Consider the following 22,228-nt stretch of genomic DNA (forward strand, 5'->3'; position numbering starts at 1 on the left):
GTGGAGGCTATCGACATCACGAACTACCTCGTCCTCCAGACATCGTACTACACCGCTAGTCAAATTAAGGCGTATAAAAGCCTGGAGGCTTACAACTATTTCATGTGTGGTTGGGTCAGTGGCTGCCATCTTGTTTTTGCTCGGGTGAGTACATGTGATTCAGAGTCATTCTCTCCATCCATCCATCTTCTACCGCTTATCCGGGGTTGGGTCGCGGGGGCAGCAGCTTTAGCAGGGAAGCCCAGACTTCTCTCTCCCCAGCCACTTCAGCCAGCTCCTCCGACGGGATCCCAAGGCGTTCCCAGGCCAGCCGAGAGACGTAGTCTCTCCAGCGTGTCCTGGGTCGTCCCCGGGGCCTCCCGCCGGTGGGACATGCCCGGAACACCTCCCCAGGGAGGCGTCCAGGAGGCATCCGAACCAGATGCCCGAGCCACCTCAACTGGTTCCTCTCAACGCGGAGGAGTAATCGACACTGAGTACTTCCCCGGATGACCGAGCTTCTCACTCTATCTCTAAGGGATAGCCTGCGGAGGAAACTCATTTCGGCTGCTTGTATCCGGGATCTTGTTCTTTCGGTCACGACCCACAGCTCAGGGCAAGGGCAACTTTGCCGGAGTCCAACCTTCACAGGAAACAAATTCGACTTACTGCCGGCAATGCGGACCAAACTCTGACATCGGTCGTACAGGGACCGAATAGCCCGTATCATGGGGGTACCCCATACTCCCGAAGCACCCCCCATATGACTCCCGAGGGACACGGTCAAACGCCTTCTCCAAGTCCACAAAGCACATGTGGACTGGTTGGGCGAACTCCCACGCACCCTCGAGGACCCTGCTGAGGGTGTAGAGCTGGTCCACTGTTCCACGGCCGGGACGAAAACCACACTGCTCCTCCTGAATCCGAGATTCGACTTCCCGACGGACCCTCCTCTCCCGCACCCCTGAATAGACCTTACCTGGGAGGCTGAGGAGTGTGATCCCTCTAAAGTTGGACAACACCCTTGCCAATCCAGAGGCACTGTCCCCGATGTCCACGCGATGCTGTAGAGACGTGTCAACCACGACAGCCCCACAACATCCAGAGCCTTTAGGAACTTCGGGCGGATGTCATCCACCTCCGGGGCCCTGCCACCGAGAAGCTTTCCAACCACCTCAGTGACTTCGACCCCAGAGATAGGGGAGCCCACCTCAGAGTCCCCAGATTCTGCTTCCTCAAAGGAAGGCGTGTCGGTGGAATTGAGGAGGTCTTCGAAGTATTCTCCCCACCGATTCACGACGTCCCGCGTCGAGGTCAACAGCACCCCATCTCCACTATACACAGTGTTAATGGCGCACTGCTTTCCTCTCCTGAGACGCCGGATGGTGGACCAGAATTTCCTCGAAGCCGTCAGGAAGTCGTTTTCCATGGCCTCACTGAACTCCTCCCATGTCCGAGTTTTTGCCTCAGCGACCGCCGAAGCCGCATTCCGCTTGGCCAGCCGGTACCTGTCAGCAGCCTCCGGAGTCCCACAGGCCAAAAAGGCCCAATAGGACTCCTTCTTCAGCTTGATGGCATCCCTTACCGCTGGTGTCCACCAGCGGGTTCGAGGATTGCCGCCACGACAGGCACCAACCACCTTACGGCCACAGCTCTGATCGGCCACCTCAACAATGGAAGCGCGGAATATGGTCCACTCGGACTCAATGTCACCCGCCTCCCTCGGGACGAGGGAGAAGTTCTGCCGGAGGTGGGTGTTGAAATTCTTTCTGACAGGGGATTCTGCCAGACGTTCCCAGCAGACCCTCACAATACGTTTGGGTCTGCCTGGTCGGACCAGCATCTTACCCCGCCATCGGAGCCAACACACCACCAGGTGGTGATCAGTTGACAGCTCCGCCCCTCTCTTAACCCGAGTGTCCAAAACATACGGCCGCAAATCCGATGACACGACTATAAAGTCGATCATCAAACTGCGGCCTAGGGTGTCCTGGTGCCAAGTGCACATATGAACACCCTTGTGTTTGAACATGGTGTTCGTTATGGTCAGTCCGTGGTGAGCACAGAAGTCCAATAACAAAACACCGCTCGGGTTTTGATTGGGGGGGCCGTTCCTCCCAATCACGCCCCTCCAGGTCTCACTGTCATTACCCACGTGAGCGTTGAAGTCCTCCAGCAGAACGAGGGAGTCCCCAGGGGGAGCGCTCTCCAGCACACCCTCCAAGGACTCCAGAAAGGGTGGGTACTCTGAGCTGCTGTTCGGTGCATAAGCACAAACAACAGTCAGGACCTGCCCCCCCACCCGAAGGCGGAGGGAGGCTACCCTCTCATTCACCGGGGTAAACCTCAACATACAGGCGCCTAGCCGGGGGACAATGAGTATGCCGACACCTGCTCTGCGCCTCTCACCGTGGCTAACTCCAAGTGGAAGAGGGTCCAGCCCCTCTCGAGAGGATTGGTACCACAACCCAAGCCGTGTGAGGAGGCGAGTCCGACTTTATTTAGTCGGAACTTCTCAGCCTCGCACACCAGCTCGGGCTCCTTCCCTGCCAGAGAGGTGACATTCCATGTCCCCAGAGCTAGCTTCAGTAGCCGGGGGTAGGACCGCCAAGGCCCCCGCCTTTGACTGCCACCCAACTCACTGCGCACCCGACCCCTTTGGCCCCTTCCACCGGTGGTGAGCCCATGGGAAGGGGGACCCACGTTGCCTTTTGCCCGGCCGGGCCCCATGGGCATAGGCCCGGCCACCAGACGCTCGACTTCGAGCCCCACCTCCAGGCCTAGCTCCAGAGGGGGGCCCCGGTGACTCGCGTCGGGGCAAGGGAAACGAAGATCCAAAGTTTGTGTACATCATTGGGGTCTTTTGAGCCATGCTTTGTCTGGTCCCTCACCTAGGACCTGTTTGCCATGGGTGACCCTACCAGGGGCATAAAGCCCCAGACAACATAGCTCCTAGGCTCATTGGGACACGCAAACCCCTCCACCACGATAAGGTGATGACTCACGGAGGGGGACTCATTCTCTTTTCAACTTAAAAGTACACAAACGTACCACTGGCGTCAGGCTACAAGCTAGCTGGCTAACTGTTATACCTGGTCTTAAACGACTTAAACGGTCAGAGATTCATCAGTCATGTATCTATGTTCTGTAATTATGTAGACGTCTTGTGAATGAACCAATGCTTAAGTATAAGTATATATTTCCATCAGTATGTTGTGGCCGTCCTGGAAGAAGGACCTCAATTTAAGAACCACTCGTCGTGATAGCTAACATGAACTAGCATTGCTGAAAACAACGACGCAGCCACCTAGCATGGAGCTGTAAAACAAACTCCACATAATATCACGGTTAGCTATGTTTCCAGTAATATCACACTGGCCTGTTGAGAGTTTTATTCAGCTATGTAAGTAGTTTCATTACTGTAGCCTTACTTTTCACGAAGTGATCACTGCATATACAAGCGTTGTTCGACTCCGCTCCTCCAGATTTCAGACGAAGGTTTTTAATCCAGGTCTGCCATCTTCTTTCGGTATTTATTTTTTCAAAATTTCTGCCTTTATAGGTTACTACTTTCGGGACTCGAAAGTAGCTTTTATTTTTCTCTCAATTAGACCGGTTGGTACAGCCATAAACAGCCCAAAACTTCAGCATTTTCTCAGCTTTTTCCTAAGGAAAAATTACTTCCTTCCCCCTATATGGGGTTGGGTCGCTTGTCGTGACGTCACATGAAACCCACCTATATATATATATATATAGTTTTAAAATTACCTTTAATTTCTCTATGTTCCACACGTGTTCATTTTTGTGAAAGAACTACTATTCAACGACAAATTAAAAGTAAGTTAATTTATTTCCAGACAGAGAAGTCTATACATTTCAGAGCTCTGGGTCAATAGCTACTATCTAGCCTCTAGCCAAGACAAATGTTATCTATTCCTGGACTCTTATACACTTTTTAAATGTAGAAGTGAGGCGTTGTCTTTGTTTGATTGGTCCAGAGCTCCTTCTTGTTGCCGTTGAGGTGCAGAAGGTGGGTGAATTCCAGTTGATGATGTCAGACGCTTCCTATGTTCGCTTGCCAGCCATTTATGCACAAATGTTTCATTTTTAACAATTAGGCTTTTAACTTTTCCACGTGAAGCTCAGAGCAGCCTGACCTTATCCTTGATACTAGCCTTCCTGTCCTGCTCAATCCTGTCACAGGAATTTTCCCACAATAATTCTACGCACTCATCTTTATTACAATAAAATATAATTAGATAAGTTATAAGGCAAGCCAGTAGCGTGATTATATAATTTTTTTGCTATGTATGATTAAGCAGCATATCCATATCCATATCCATATCCTTACTAATTTTAAAATATTCACATGAACACTTTGTAAAACCATTGTTCTCCATTTGACCAAAAGGTGGTAGTAGAAGTCCATGAGTTAGTCTGGCTCCAGTCACTCTTGCAAAACACAAAGCGCTGTATTGAACCTAAACAAACCTATGACACTTTCCCCCTATTATGTTTTTATTTTTATTTAGCTCATATCCTTCTTCAAATCCCACTGACCAAACTGTATTGTGCATAACTACATTGTGTATTTCCCTTTTATTATACATTTCTTAAACAATATTCACCATAGGCTGTTGCACATGCCAGTCAATAGCCTAGGTGTCCATGGTAATAATCACAGTATGTGAGTTTATAGTTGTTGACAATAAACCTAACTCTCCCAGGGAGGTTGACTGTTTGAGCCTAATGAATAGGATGTGCTGGCTGTGCAGGCTCAATTCCATTCTCATTTTCCAACAGTAATATTTAGACAGTGCATATCTGATGAAGGCTTTGAATTAATGTACTTTTTATTTTGTCATGACATACATGCATACTCACAATATTTGATCTCTGCACCATCAGTGAACACCGTAAGCACACACAGTTAGTGTCTCACACAGGAGAAAGTGGGGGATGTTAAGTCCCGGGAGCAGTTCACTCTATCAGTGTGTTTACTCAAAGACACCACAGCTTTCAGATTCTGATGTTATGATAACTGTGAGAAGAAAATACAATAATTTGAAGGTATCAAGTATTGCTATTACAATGCTAAAATGTTCTATTTTGAAATATTTGGGTAATAGTAAAAATAAGCCATTAATACCTTGTTATTTTAAACATGGACCGTGCATAAAATAAGAATGGTTCTGCCCCAAAATACACCGCAAGTTGTGTTCCTAAATCCTAAATGGCTATATTAGACATTAAAAAATATATATTTTTTAAATAAAATGTTAAAAAGCGCTTTACAAAATAAATGAAGACAAAGTATTTTATATTATTATTAAATATATTATTATTATTATATTATCTTTTTTTCTTTTCTTTTGATCTGATCCGTGACTTTTGTGATCCGTTGCAATACTGGATCCTCCTCCTCCCTTGCTAGACATTAGATTGTCCAAGGCTTCTTATGACTATTCTGCATCAGGTAATAGTTGTTTAATTATAAAAAGTTTTGAATGTGAATATTTTAAAGAGCTTTAAAAATTAGGGCCCAATCGATATGCAGAAAAAAATGCAGATTACCGATTAATCGGCCGATTATTTAAAAAATATATATATAATGCCTAAAACTATCCCCCCTTTTCTAACTTTTTCCATTAAAATTGACTCTGCTTTGAATGACAAGTCCATAGTACGACCTTATCAACAAATCTCATGAAGTGTATGTACAAGATTATTGTATAGATTGTAGGTGTCAATAATAAAACCATTCTGACTTGTTTACAACTGCTGTACTGTATATGGGAGGGTTCATAAATGGGCTGGAAAAATAGCAATCACGATTATTTGATTGAGATTAAAATCATGATTAAAACAATTTGTGATTTCAAAACTTAGTATTTATTCAACTACTAAGGCTGCTCAACTACTTAAAAATGTCATGGTATTCATCACGCCCATTCATCCCTGCACTTTGTTTTTGTTAAGCACAAATTATGTTGTAAGTATTATGTGAAATACAAGCCTCTTGCATTTTTATTTCTCATTTTTATTTTAAGCATTAACCTTTTCTTTTATATATTTTTATCTTGTGTTATTTTCACAAGTCTTGGGACTTACTGGGCTAACCTGGTACACCTCTGGGATTTATTTCATGCCATGTCATGTGGAAATGTGTGTTAAGACAAAAAAAATCATTGGATGTTTGCATCCTTGAATTTGGAGAAAATAAATGCTTTGAATTTTTATTTTATTTGTATTTAACCATTATTTAACCAGGGAAATCCCATTGAAATCCGCAGATCTCTTTTTCAAGGGAGTCCTGGCTCAGAGGCGCAACACAACACAACACAACACAACACAACATTATGTACAGTTAAAACAATAAATTAAAAACAGCAACAGATTAATGACTTCATTTCCAGGTCCTTTAAAATGGCATCAAACTGAGACAAAGTTATGAGATCTGGAAGTTGAATTGTCTTTTGTAAAATATTTCAATCTGTCGGTGCTCGATACTGAAAAGCTATCTTTCCTTTCTCTGTCCTGACAGTAGGGGCAGTCAGTAAGTAGATGTCCTGAGAATGAAAAGAGTAAGGACCATCAGATTTACGCTGAAGATAAACTTTCAAGTATGGAGCGAATAACCCCATGAGTCCCTTGTAAATAAATCTGTACCAGTGTGTAAGCCGACGAGTGTCCAAAGCAGGCCATCCAACGCCGTTCCCAGTGATGTGTTTGTGGACCATATTTTGTTATGAAGCGCGAGGAGGCATAAAAAACAATCCAACAGATATAGAGTTTTGGCTGGGGCATGTGAGTATAAAAGGTCTCGATAATCAAGCACAGGAAGAAATGTTGCAGCCACAAGTCTCTTCCTTGCATGGAAAGAAAAACACAACTTGTTTCTAAAATAGAAACTTAATTTAAGGCGCCGTTTTTTAAAGTTTTTTTTAAACAAGAGTGTCAATGTGAGGCTTAAAAGACAATGATGCATCAATTAAGATGCCCAAGTATTTAAAAGCACTAACGACTTCAATCACTGAGCCATCAGGAGCAACAATAGGGGAAACATTCTGCTTGTCTTTACTATTAGAAAACACCATTGCTTTTGTTCTGCTGGTATTTAATGAAAGATTCAAGTTAGAAAAACTATAACAAACAGTCATGAATGCATTTTGTACATTGTTAATGGCTTCAGTGAGTGTAGCTGCGAAAGAATAGACAATCATATCATCAGCGTAAAAATTACAGCTTGCGATGCTCAGATTCTGCCTCACATCATTTATATAAATTGTAAACTGGCCTAGAATATCCTTGAAATATCAACTTTAAATATAACTTGAAAGGACAATGACAAAATAAAAATAAGAACGTGAAATAAGGATAGAATATACTCAAATAATAGCAACTGAAAAAAACAATAAGAAAAAATACTGACAGTTCCTGTCCGTTTTGCCCTCTTGGGGGCAGTATGGTGCCGTGCATCCATAGTGTACACACTTAAAGGGACTACACCATGGTATTTTACGCCCTTCCACAGTTAACTTTAGGCATATAATGGTGAAATCTTACTTTTGACACTATCGCGATGTAATTTCTCATGAAATATGAGTTATTTCAGTGGCTATTTTTCTTACCAGGAAGTCAAACGCTCGGTTCAGTAAAACCTCGCCTCTCCCCCTGTGGCTGCCGCGCCCCTCTCATAACGTCGTCCGAGCCGGCTGCTTCGCGCAACGCCCACGAAACATACAGATAGGTTTTAAGCCGATTTTTAAAATGGACTAGAAATTTCACGGGCTGCTAGATCTCTGCGTTTGGTCACGCAAGCCACAAATTCTTGAATAAACATTTGAAACAAAAACGGGTCCTTGCAAGAAATTGTGGAAGAGGAGGGGGGCAGAGAGGTTAGAGGAAAGAAAGAGGAGGAACAAAAAGCACCACAGCGGGTCGCCCTGCACCCTGTTGCTTATGGGGCGAGCGCACAATCCACTACACCAACCATTCATTTAAATTCATCAGCGCAAATGTTTTACATGTAGTTTACACCAGTGTCAGCCAATGTATTTTAAGACATTTCATTGCACTTTGGCATTGCAAATGTGAAGAATAATTGATTGCTTTAAATTCATTTGGACAGAATGTTTATTGATAAAGGCTACTTTTGTCATTATCCCATGGAGGGAGGTCTCAGAGAAAGTGGGCGTGCGTTTAGTTCGCAGAGGCGGTGCGGGGGTGGGGCCGCACGCAATGACGTCAAACCGTGCCATCAGCTCTTTTTCTCAGGTGCTTGGAGAGCAGAATAACCTAAAATTTCTCATACAGGGGCGAATGGAGGAAAACACAACTTTGGTCATGTTTTTGGTGAGGAATTAGCATTTCAACATGGCTAAAAGCTCCAAAAAGTTTTTCATGTTGCAGTCCCTTTAAAGTGAGCACAAAAGAAAGTTCCTATTGAATTCTATTAAAATAATTCATTTTTCACACATTGGGAAGGATTTGTACCTTTGTGTCGTGTTATCTTACCTGTGGGTATGTGTCCCCACACCATTTGTGTGTGAACATTCGTTATTTGAAGGAAAAACCACTCCCGAAGTTGATGCTAACTTCCGGTTAGCACTTGAAATGGGATCCTCCTTCCGCTTTTAGCATTAGTGCTAGACTAGCGATGTTTTAAAAACGAAGCATGTTTTGTATTTAAATATACGGTGGGTGTTATTCTTAGGCTACGTTCACACTGCATGCAAATGCGACCCAGATCGGATGTTTTTGCCAAAATGCGACCTGTATCTGTCTTTTTTATGTCAGTCTGAACGGCTCAATTCTGATTTTTTTTCATATCTGACTCGGGTCACATTTAGGAGTGGGGAAAATGTCGGATTCTTAGATGCATCGCGATTCAGACATGGACGAGTCTGAATCGAGCCACAAACGTCCACATTTCGATTATTAAAACATGTTAATAAAAGCATACAGAAGGTTAAAAATATTGCGGAAGCGCTGTACTGTCATCTCTCGGACACTTTGGGAAGCACATACGTCACACGCAGAGCACGGCGCCGCACACAGACGAAAAAAACCTGGATGATGCCAACCTTTTAATTTAAAAGTATGTTCACGTGACGGCAACAAGATCAGTCCACATTCACTGTGATGGCAGAGAAAAAACCTTATCGATCATGTAAGTTGCTCCCATACATGCTTGTATGGGAGCATTTTGTGTGACTTGTGACTAGTCTGTGACTTGTCAAGAAATCTACAAACATTCAATAAAGTACCATGCCGCCTGAACAAAGTTTAAGTTAAAAATAAAGCTCAAGATAGAATATGTTAATGCCATGCAATAGCCTTAGTACGCTTTTATTTTGAAGTTGGCCTGCATGGTGGCGTGACCGGCTGACGGCAAGCTTGACTTGCCTTCTACACATTTCGGCTTGCCTTATCGTAGTTTTTCATTGCCATTATATGCCAGCATCAACACGTCGCCATCGCAAAATCATATCAATTGATAATTTAGGGCGCTAAAAAAGATCTATCCGTCATTGTGTGATTGGTCTCCGATGTTAGCGGTTAGTCGCTAGCTGCAAGCAGTACCGGTATGTGCCTTAAATTGCGGTTTGAGGTATTTTTCTTTCTTTAAACAAAAAGGAAAGAAAGAAAGAAAGAAAGAAAAGATAATTAGAATCATTTTCATTCTTATTTTCTTTATAAATTTTTTCTCCCTTTTAAATAAATAAAAACATTAATCTTAAAATGTCAGATATGACTTGTGTTCCTAAATTCTAAATGGACATATTTGACAATTTGAGTTGAATCTTGTTATTTAATAGGGAACAAGTGTTTTATCAAATAAAAGGAAGACACAATTCTAGTTATCTTTTTTTTGCTGATCCCAAAAATTATCTGATCTGTGATTCAAATCCGTGATCTGCCGAACCGTGAGGCTTTTTTTTTTAATCCATTGCACCAAGTTATTAATACTTAGTGAGATGAATAGAAATGAGTAGTGTAAAAAACTGCATCAATATACATAAATTAAAAATGGATAAATAATCGTTTCATAATCAAATCGCAGCCCTTGAATCGTAATTGTATTCGAATCGTGAGGTGTCCAAAGATTCCCACCCCTAGTCACTTTCATATGTGGTCCTAGATTGGATACGTATCCGAATTTTTGCAATGCGACTGCAGTCTGAACAGCCAGGTCGCATATATCCGACCTCGACGTCATCAAAAGTCCAATATGCGCTCTGCGCAAGCGGGGGCATTAAGCTTGATTTATGCTTGACGCATCCGCAAGGTCCGCACGGCTCAGGAGACGCACGTGAATTGGCAAAGTTGTTTCAAGTAACAGTTGTGACTTTATATTTGACTTTAATTTAATCCCACTTGAAACCTGAAGTATAAATATGGCATTTGTGGTGGTGATATTAGTAATTTAGCCACGAGACGGCTCATTTATTACAAGCGGCAATGACGTTCGTCATTGTTAGGGAGAAAAAAGGAGAGATATCTGTGAGATGAGGCGCTCGAACAGGCTTGCCTCATTTTCACAAAATAGTATTTCTACCTCCTCCTGCATCACTCCTCTGTTGATATGAGATGGTAAAAATATGAGCCCCGACGACGGACTTATAAAAGTCCGTGGCCCTGACATGCTGGACCATATGTATTTACTTCTGCAAACACAGCGTTGTGGTGACGTTGTTTCTTCTTCTGCGCATGCGGGTCACTTTAGGGACGCATAACGTCCACACAGCAGACAGACTGAGGTCGCAATTAATAGGTAACGTGAACGCTTACTCAAAAAAATCTGATTTCACCCCAAAAATCGGAATTGAGCATTAAGACCTGCAGTGTGAATATAGCCCTATTGTTGTTTGTTTAGTTTTGCAGTTAACTCCAACTGGGATGTCATTAAACAGCTTAAAGGAGCAGAATAACCAGAATAACATACGCTACACACTTGCTAGTTGCTAATCATGATACGCAAGCAAAATGGTGCATTAAGGGTATTTTCACAGCGTCAGAAACTTCGGGTTTCTTCAATAACGTTATAACGCTTTAAGGGAAAAATAATCGGCGGCCGATCAATCGGTCGGGCCCTATTAAAAATGTAAAACCATTAAGTAACAGTCATTTCCCACATAATTTCCCAAATCCTTTAGATTAACATGTCACGAAGTATAAATTGAGCAATGGCCTGAAGACCTTCAAAACAGCATCAGCATAATACTGATTTGAGTGAAATTGTTAGTGATTCTAATGCAGTGGCAATGGCAATCATTCAGTTATTACTGAGAAATGACCATTACCCTGTATGTATCCCAACAGAATTGGAAACACACGCACATACCACTTAATTGCTACAAAATGACAGATCAAAGTTTTCACTTGTTAACATAACTACTGCAAAAGTGAACATACTCAGTGCACAACCATTTTTATCCACATATCTTATGTGGAAATGCTGTATTAAAAAAAAAAGAAATCTCTTCTTTTTTTTTCAGTTTAAAAAAAACCTTGTAAATCACAATTTGGTAAAATTAATATTTTTCACCAAAAAATATCTGTTCTAACGGTTAGGCCAAACGTATAGGTATTTTTTGTTGTTGAAATTATTGACCAATCTAAAGTGTTGAAAATGGTATACTCTCTTGTCTCTTTGATGATGTCATGTTAAAGGGTGAACAGACATGCCGTTTATGGGGCCTCCTGAAATTGGAGGAACAAGGTTTTGGGCCCCACGCCAGCGATATACAAAGCTATACAACAAAACATAAACATAACGTCACATTTTCCAACTTGGCCTCGACAAAATGAAAGAAGCAAAAGTCTTTGATCGTTGTGAGACTTTGCTTCAAGAATTGGTCTTGCTACTGAAGTGTGTCTTCTGCCCAGATTTAGTCATGACTGTTTTAATGTCCTCATTTCCTCAGGAGAGCTTTGTTCTGCGGATATATCCTCGCTATCTCTGCCAGGTGTAGTCATGACTGCATAACATCCTCTATTCCTCAAAAAGAGCTTTGTTCTGTGTCTGAATAGTGTCCTTGAGTGTTATCGCACGTCCGGTTAACTGTGTTGAACTGTTCACTGGAAACTTTGTGGTACCGCCCTTCAAGATAGTATAAGAATGTTGTAAGTCTTCTGTAACTTCGCACTTGTGAGATGCAACAGCCATTGTCTGTAACTCACTTGTGCCCGGAATATTCTGTAGAAATAAAAGCTTTGAAGGAACTGTTAATCGATCTCCAGCCTGTATTCAGATAACCAACATTCTCACTACCCGAAATTAAACGAACACGCGGAGGGAAAGCTTATCCTCTAACAATTGGTGACCCCCGACGTGATTTCGGGCTGAAGTGTTGGTCAACAGACAGAACATAAGTAATTAAAGGTAAGAGGACATTTATCCTCCTAGTTGATTTTCTGTCTGTTGACTACTCCGAGACCTGTTTTCATGTCATTTAATTTGTGACTAAATTGTATATGAGATCTAAGTGAATTGATATTAGTAAATCTAAACTACAAGGTTGTTTCGTTCCATTATGGAATCTTAGAAACAAGAAATCCTAGTTTTGGGATTTTACTAAGACATAAAAAAAACCTAGGTTGTTTCGTTCTATTTTAGAATCTTAGAAACTGAAGTCCTTGTTTATGGGGTAATGTTACGAATAAATAAGCGCATAGGAAATAACTGAGTGAAGAGAAATAAGAGAATAAGAAGTTCGAGTGGTTTTGATAAATTAGGGTTCGAGTGCTTTTGTTTGGTCCTAGTCAAGTACTTTTGAATTAAGAGGAATAGTTCGACCACTTCTGAGAAATTAAGGCTCGGACACTTTTGTTTGGAAATAAGCAAGTGTCTTTGAATAAGGAAAAAGATAAGGCCTATGTGAAACTGTGGTACCACAAAAGACGTTAATGAAGTAACTAAAATAAAATAATAAATAATAATAATAAATAAATAAGGAAGTAAGTAAATAAATAAAAACAAAATGAAGGGAGAGTTTGATAGGGAAAGTGAATGGTTTGATTTGCGGCAAATACCAAACCATTCTGAGTAAGTGTTGCTGAGGAATGCATGTGACTGTGGATGAGGAAGTGTTGCGAGAATGGATGGTTTCCTACAATGTCTTCAACTGCGTGTTTGGCGACATTAATGAGAGAAACGGAAAAAAGCTTGTGTTAAATTAACAGGTTGTCTCCAAAAAGTAGAAAGGTGAGAGAGAATGCTAAGAAAGTTGTGGAAATGAAAGCGAGAGCAAGAATGATGGCGATGGGAACACGCAGCTAGAGGCCCTTCGAATGAGGAAGTGGAAAACAGGTTGTACATTGCTCAGTTACAGAATCAAGTAGCAGAATTAAAGTGTCATGTCCAGAATCTTTCAGGTGCCCACCCTGACTCCGTTCTGGACCGAACCAGAGGTCCTGAAGACCCCGAAGAATCTTCCAAAGGTCCAGCTTTTCCTCCTCATCGGCCTGTGACTCGTTCCCAAATCTTGCAGGCACCCATGTTAGCTAAAGTTGACCCGTCCACTGGTAACTCTGCTATGTTTTACAAACCTTTCTCTCCCACTGATGTGAGTGTGTTGATGCAGAAACTTCCACCTATGCAATTTGGTGGCGCCAATTAGCTTCAAGCAGTGCAGAGAGCGGGTACGGGACAAATGTTAATAGCAGGTCATATCCGTGTTCTTTTTATACAATGATGTCCGCTTTTATAGTTAAATATTTTAATGTAAATTTTTTTTTTTTTTTCTCCTCCCTGATAATTAGGCTCTTACGCGAGAAAATTATTTAACCTTGTCTATAGCCTTAGACGCTTTGTTTCCCCTCCCTGAGTGTGTCATTTCAGATCTGGTGTTCGCTCCCAAAGCAGATGAGGAGGCCGCGGCTTTTGTTGATTGGGCCCTCACTGATTACACTCTGAAAACAGGACACGCCCCTACGGCCTCCGCCTTGCATTCGCAAGTGTTCCGACCAACCAATTTGAAGGGCGTTCCCAAGTCTGTGGCACAGAGCATGGAGGCCAACCCGGATCTTCCCGGTGCTGAGGTTGACCGGTGGTTGTCACATCTTAAACATGAGGAGACATGCTAAGGAAAAATTGTCTAAGGTTCATTCATGGGTCGAGGTGCGCCCCCTGGTGGCCGTAACATGTGCTTCAATCGTGGACGGCCTGGTCATTGGGCCCGCGATTGCAGACAGCGACCTCAAGCGTCTGGTCAATCTTTTGGGCAGAGATCTCCTCATCACCACATGCCCTCTCATCAAATGCAGCCCTGATGGACTTATCCTGGAATTTCCGGATGGTAATACCTACTGCTGCTCTGCCTCCTCTACCTCCAGTGCCACCTCCCAGTTCCCGCTTGTTGAACAACGCCCTGTGGCATGAGCCACTGCCGACATCTACTGGGCAAGAGTGGATATTGACTCCAGTGGTTGGCTCAAAGCTGAGCTCTCTGGTCACCTTGGGTTCGTAACCTCAGATCTTATGATATGGTAACTGATTGTATGCATTGCACTCCGTACTATGACAGATCAGGGGATGAGATCTATAGCGAGGCATTTCAGGAAATTGAAAACAACATATATATGGGAATTGATAATGGGTGATTTGTTTGCAGGCAAACCAGGTGTCGCCTTTTCGGTGTCCCTGACTCCTGAACAACTCCCACATGTCTCCTTGATGATCTCGTCTCAGCACACAGCGAAGGATCTCGGTCATTTTGTCCTGGCATGCACACAGGCAGGCCACTGATTGGCAAAATTCATTTCACTCTCAATTGCTCTATTACCCGTCACTTGATGCTTATTGGATTTAGTCTAATACATTTTTACCCACTTCTGTTTTGGTCACTACCCACTACATGTCCCAAAATGGGCATTGGTGCAGCCATTTTGGCAGCATAGAAAACGCATCTGCCACTTTGAGTAAATGGCAAACGCCACACTTTAATAATGATTGACAGCTGTTGTAGACCAGCTGCCACAACGAGAAGAGGCAAAAAAAAGGATTGCGCATTCTCCAGGCTACCAAAAGAGGAATCAATGCATAGCCAATGGATCACAGCAGCCATACAAGGGTGATCAATAAGACGGATCCTCCTCATTGCTTGTGTAGCAGTCACTTCATATCAATTACTGAATCAGTTAGTCATGTAGATGTAGCTCGATTGTATAGTTATTAAATGAAGGCAAAAGGCGTGATCAGGCACTTTGTACATGGTGGCTGAATCAGCAAATACTAACTTGCCTGAAGCTAGCTTCGTAAGACCACCAGTGGCTGGCAAGCTCAATGACTCGAATTTAGACCTGCACGGAAAGGATAAACATGTACTCAACATGGTGAGTTCAGTGAACACGTCTAAAAGCAAGCTAGAGCTGATGTCATCCTGGCCGCAGCAAGGCAACCTGCGCAACTTCCCTCACATGCAAGCCGAACTACAATGTCAAGGTAAGGCTGTGACACAGCTTGACAGTGCACGTTATGAGGAGCATGTTTGAAGCATCTTGTCAGTTTCAGAGGCGTTTTACTGACTTTGCATCGATTGAGCCTGTAATAATAATTTAGTCACCTGATTGTATTTGAGTTTTAATCCAATTTTAGTCAATGAAAAAAAGAGCAATTTTAGTCGACTAATTTGACAGTTTAGTCGATATTTTCCTTTTATACAGAAAATTATAACAACCTATATTTAACTGTAGTTTTACATGCAAGACACATTTAATACAACTCTTTATTAATTGTTGCTATGAAACATGTTGAACTGACAATAATATAAGTTATAATGTATTATTGTCAGTTCAACATGTTTCATCTAAACAATTAATAATTAATTATAATTTATAACTTATTTTTCACCTAAATAAGAAAAGTGCCTAATTGCTTATTATCTATAAGATTCATCTTAAAGCTGCACAATGAATGTAAACATTAAATAGAGTCCAGTGAACACTGAACAGTTTCTGAGTGGTTCTGTGCCTACGCCTTGCAACCAACTCCTATACTCTTGATTACAAAAAGCTAGCTGCCTCCCCCGGTGTCAGTTCTCTCACTAAGGTAGGAAGCGATTTCCCTTTTTTATTTTTATTTATTTTTTATTATTTTTTTAACCCAGCGATATACAGTACTTGTCTTGTATCTGTTTTCTGTCTCCCAGTTTGGCTCGTATTAACGTCGGTTATGGTTATTATTCATCATACAGTTTGCCAAGCGTGTGTTGCATGTGTGAGATGAAGAGAGCAATCTGATGTCTAGTGGTTTGTAAAACAACAAGAAAAAGTGTTTTGAGTGTTATGGAGATAAAAAGAAGGAGCTGATTCGTTCAGATTCTTCCACAATAACGCAGCTCGGAGGAGCGATACTCGTCACTTAGCGGGACACTCCAATATGCAAATACAATACAGCATACCATATACTCGAATATTAATGACTACGAATGACGGCGGCACAATGCTATCAGGCTAATATGGCTAACTGGTTCACAAGCAGACTTAAAGAATAAAGGCACAACACGCGTACTTACTTGCGTAAAAGAACAATAAAAAATAAGTAAAGGTGCTTTATAAGATAAACAGGCTTCAACTAGCTGAACTGGATCGCAACTGACTCAAACCGGAACAGGGAGAGAGAAAAAAGCGTACTGTGTAACAACGCGAGACATCAGTGCGCGAACGTGAACTCACGTAACTAAATTCAATATAATGCTGAGCCTTTACTACAGTGAAGTTAATTACTGTAGGCTGGAAAAGATGCACATGAGTTTGCAATGCTGACTATAGTCAGGTTTCCATCCAAATGTTTCGAAAATTTAAAGCGAATTTTGTGAAAATGCGCACAACGGACATGTGACTTATGTCCGTTTCCATCCGTTCTTCTTTTGCAAATAGTGAGAGGAGACTGCGCCGCGAGCAGAGGTGGCAAATCCAGGTCCAGAAAGTAAAATCCCTACCACAGCTTGGCTTTAGCCCCAGGTGCTAAGCTGCTAAGGAGCAAGCTAGCTATCATCAGTTTTTCAAAATCCTCCCCTTACAAACCTAAAAACGTATTTGTGAATTTTGGGCCTTTTTTGAATTTCTTGCATTTCCATTCAGTTTCTTTTTTGCAATTATTGAAAATTTGAATAAAAATAGGTGGATGGAAACTTAGGGACGCACCGAAATGAAAATGTTTGGCCAAAACCAAAAACCGAAAATGAAAAAATGCTTGGCCGAAAACCAAAAACCGAAACGCCCCCATAAAGTCATTCAATCATTGCATTTATTATAATTAATAAAAAGTATAATATTATTATAAAATATTTATTTAGCACTGGCATTTTAACAAAGCACAATATAAATTCAAATGTGCCCACACCGCAGACATGTTGGTTAATGATACATTAAACACCAAATGAGGGTTGAGCATTGTTTGGCTTTGCGATTGAATTTTTTTGTCAATGTAGTTCGCACAGGCGGGTACTGATGCGTGCGGCGGGACAAGGTGCGGTTTTTAAAATTGGCAAATTCACATATTCACAAACATTTACAAAAAAAAAAAAATACATTTGTTTGCACCAGCTAATCGGCTTCGGGAACGGACTGCAAAGTCATACACAGCGTCCTGTACAGGTCTGTACCGGAGATAGCGCTAAGTGTTTCCGTGTTCAAAACTGTTGATAGCAATAGTGCTAGCATTAGTTAAAGTAATTAGCACGGCCACCGGGATGCCGGTGAAAAAGTGGAAGCGTTCGAGGGGGTCTTATAAAAAAAAAAAAGTGTTGTCATTTTTCGACCCGCTTAAATATTGTACACCAAGCGACGCCCCTCTCCGGTGTGCGCAATGACCCCAGGAGCTGCTGCGACCGACCGGTGCAAACTCATACGGTGAAAAGCCAGCGAGAAGCAAGGCTTCAAACAGGCGCTTGCTTGCAGTGTTTTTTTGCTTGCGTTATCACAACCTATTTCGACCATATTCTTTCGGCTTCAATTTTATTTCGGCCAAATATTCGGTGCATCACTAATGGAAACCCCACTACTGAAGTGCTAGATCTTGGGAGCTTGGTAACTTGAAAAATTGATCAAAATAAAAAATCAAAAAAGGTTGGGCATCCCTGTTTTAGAACTATTTGGAAAATCCTTGGGGATGTACTATGTATATAAATGCACATACTACATACACACTGCTCACAATAAGTTAGACATATTAGCTGTTAAGGTGAAATTTCAGGATGAACCATAAAAATACTCCATAACATTTACAAGTAAACTTAATTAGATCTTTGGTAAACATTTGGATGCACACGTCCAACTTAAGTTTTCAGTACTTTTTGCAAAACTTGTTTTTGTCTAACAAGGAGCTGAAGAAAAACATCACAACATTTGTTTGCCACATGCATGCGTTTCACATCTTGACATAATTTCCTTGTTCAGTACAAACGTCCCTTGACTACTGCAGTGCCTTGTGTCATGGAGGAGGTGGCAATTTTTTTGTGTTGTCTGGAGCAACAAAGAGGCAGATGGGAAAATATGTCTGCCACAATGGAAAGGTGGTGATGGTTGTGTGACAGGACAAAGACATTGTCAAGATGGTGACAACCTGCCACAAAGACACAATGCGCAAAGTTGATGTGCATTGCAGCTGAGTGTAACATTTGCCTTGCACAAGCTTCCCGCAATGGAAGTTTAATACCACAAATCTCATTACACATTTGACAAAGCATCATACACAGCAGCATGATGATTTTCAGAAGACCTCTGAGGTGAAGAAACAACAAACCTCTGGCTCTCTAAACCATTATTAAACTGTCACAGGTTCCCATGGGACAGTAAAAAAGCAATTACAGAAAAGATGCGTGACACATGCTTAAATATACATCACCTTGTTTTTTTTAAATCTATGCCGAGAACCTGGGACATGCAAAGGCATCATTAAAGATGGCGTTGTTAAAAGTTGAAGAAGAGCAGAAGACAACACCAACGTCTGATGAAGCTGTGTCTGATGCAGTGAAGAAGGCTCCAAGGATGGAGGCTGCAAGCAGAAACCTTGGCGGCATCTTCGATGAGATACTGGAGGAGAGCAGCACATCAGCAGGTCCTTCAGAGAAGATCACCCCAGGGGCAATCTTTGAAATGAAAAGCTACTGTTGTCGCGTCAGCCCTCAGTGCAGGCAGACATGTCCCGGAAGATGGGGACATTATCACCGCTGGTGTTTCTGAAGGCTGACGCTTTTGTGAAGATAGAGGACCCTTCGTCCTCTCCAGCCGGGATTCGTATAAAAAAAAGATGATGGGCCCACTGGTCCATGCCCGGGGCAAGATTCTGCGAAGTCAGGTTGTAGAAAACTAAGCACTCTGGATCAAATTAAAATGAGAGTCCTGGCCGAGATTTAAGCTGATCACAATAGTTTTATTGACAAAGACGCAGACATGAGAATGTTCCGTTTGCAGAGTAGAGCTTCAGAACAAAGAAATGGTATTACATCTTGACATTCTAGGTTGCTATTGGTATTTTAAAAAAGTGAACACCTTCTTATTAACATATTGATGTCACTAGAGTGTGCTTAAAACCTTACAGTATGAGCTGATCCTGAACGTGAGATTACCCGCTTTGTTGAATTGCCAGTCATAAAAACTTCTGGAAAGCTTAGACGCAGGGGCATCCCCTGGTCAGCCTGTTTTTTTTTCTTTGGTCGTTAATGGCGATTAAATCATCTTAATGGGTTACAGTTGTCAAGAAAGATTTTTTATGACGGTCAGCTGATCTACTATACATCACAGTTTACTCATTTTGCTTGCTTTGTCAATCCAGCCGGGATTTTTTAATGTTTAATATAGAGCCAGATAATAAACACAACATAATTAGTATATAATATATAGTGCCAATTGGATACCTTTAAAATTTAACATATGGCCAACTTCAAACTTTATCACTACCTCAACGAGGCCATGATTGAACATTAGAACAATCCTTTACATTTCTGGAGACAAGAGCCAACCAGGCGCGATTCCCCACCCTAGCAGAAAGAGCAGTGAAATTCCTCTGTGCTTCCTGCACAAGTGTTGAGAGCGAGAGGCTCTTTAGCACAGCTTCAATTGTAGGCTATGTTTACACTGAAGGTCTTAATCCTCAATTCCGATTTTTGGGTGGAATTAGATTTTTCTGAGAAAGTGTTCACATTACATATTGAATGCAAACTGCAGGCTGTCTGATGTTTGAACCCAATGTGTCTCCAAAGTGCGCAGAAGAAACGACGGCGTCAACGTCACTCACACAACATGGTTATTCACGGAAGTAAATATGGATGTGGATGCAGCAACTCACGCTTGTGTAGCAATGTTCTTTTACTACTGAAGTCAGCAAAATTAAAATCAACTACTTCTAAAAAGAATGTTGAGGTGGAAGAGAGCTAGGTTTTTAGCTATGGCCTTTTGTGTAGTGTTAGAGTAGACAATATTTGTATTCTACTCTTTGCGTGTTCAATTAACTGAATGGTGAGATTCTGGTGAAGAAGTCCCTTTGCAAAGGTAATTAGTCAGAAGCTTCTGATCACACAATTGAAGTCACCCAAGCAGTGTTCTGTTCAAAAGTGTGCCCCTCCTTCTCCTGCACATCATTATTTATTGAAAAGTGGGTGAATACGAAAAGTCTCCTCCCCTTCACAAAAAGGCAAAAGTTCTCAGGAATACAAATCAGATTAGACCTAAACAATAATAAATCAGCCTGTCCTTGGACTGAGACCGGTACCAGGCTACACTCTCTTCTCTTCTCAGGCGAAAGAGACAGATAAGAATACAATAGACAATTCTATTCATTGAGCTACACAGCTATAACTAAATCCAAAACGGCTAAAATATAAATTGAAACTGAAAAACAATGTTAATAATTCAACATTCCCTCATTTGAGCTCATGAGAGCTCAACACATTAAAACATTTTTTTTTTCAATGGTTGTGTGGTGGAAATAATTATCATTAAAACATCCCTTTAGCAGGAGAGGAGGTAGTTTAGCAATCATATGACATTAAAAAACTATTTGATACATTTAAAAGATTTTTAGTGGAATAAGCATAACATATGTGAGGCTTAACATAAAATGTTGTTCATTAAAAAGTGTCGCAATGTATCGGCAGACGGATATGTGTTCTTTGAAGCCATCTCTTGATGAAGTTCTTTGTTGAATGAGAAGATGACGTTGTCAGCTTTTTGCAGAACCCCAGAATAGATTGCCTGCAAATGTGATTCTCGTGATGATTGCCCAGGCAAAGGCACTTGACTTGATCCGTTGAATGATGTCAGAACGATGTCCAAACGGCCGCTCCAGAACCGAACACTGGGTCAGCTGACGTGGCTCCCAGGTCGGAAGTGATAAGATTGATGATCATCAGTTGATGAGATAGCCGGCAGCCTTGTAGACCAGTTGTGGAATGTTGTCTCTCCTTTCCGTCATCAACCTGAGAGCGGAATATGTTTAGTCTTCTCATAAACCCACATAAATTTTATTTGGAGGAAAAACCCTGATAGTTTTTGTTAGTTGGGATTAGTAAATGTTATTTGGTTAAGATCCGTAGGTCCTGTGCTGTTGGAACAGGAAAAGATCTATTTTTGTGACATTAAAATAGAGCCCAGCCTTTGATTGAGTTGAATGACATTCGCTCATTCATTAATATAAGACAGAGCTTGTAAATATTTATTTTACAATTATCTTTTATATAATTGTAGGTACTTTTTTTTTTACCTCGACATTTACTGTTCTAAAATTTGCATAACTGTGCCTTTCACCATCCTGAAAGGAATCATTTTACTAGCATATCATACATTCTCTTCCCAGAATCTCACGACCGATCGAATCGTGACATCCTGAAAAAAGCTCACATATATTCATATCATATATACTCTTTTGCAAACACTGGGCTCCAAACATTAAAATTTTCTGAGATAAAAGATATAATATAATATAATTACCTTCATTGGCGATATTTTCATTATTGTCCTTGCTTGCTTCTGACTTACCTTTTCTTCCGCTCTTGTTTTGTTCCCTGTAGATTTCTCCAAACTCAAACTGTGAATTATCCCATTCAAACTCACCCTGTCAAATGGAGTGTAGGCGATACCCCACAACCTTTGTAATTTTGTTTTTAAGTTTGTTTTTCATTTTCTAACCCACAACCTTTTAATTTTGTATTGAATTTTCTAATTCGTCTACATTGGTTAATATCTTAAACATGAACTGACCTTTTGTTCATACCTCCCTCATTTTGGCAAAGATCTACAGATC

At 41.5% G+C, this 22,228-nt stretch overlaps 1 pseudogene; it reads left to right on the forward strand.

Annotated features, from left to right (window-relative positions):
• LOC147167848 (uncharacterized) overlaps positions 1–22,228 on the forward strand; it is a 239,609-nt pseudogene that overhangs the window by 4,429 nt on the left and 212,952 nt on the right.

The sequence above is a fragment of the Leptonotus elevatus genome, chromosome 9, assembly GCF_054856555.1.
Source record: "Leptonotus elevatus isolate MCC_2025b chromosome 9, RoL_Lele_1.0, whole genome shotgun sequence".
Lineage (NCBI taxonomy): Eukaryota > Metazoa > Chordata > Actinopteri > Syngnathiformes > Syngnathidae > Leptonotus > Leptonotus elevatus.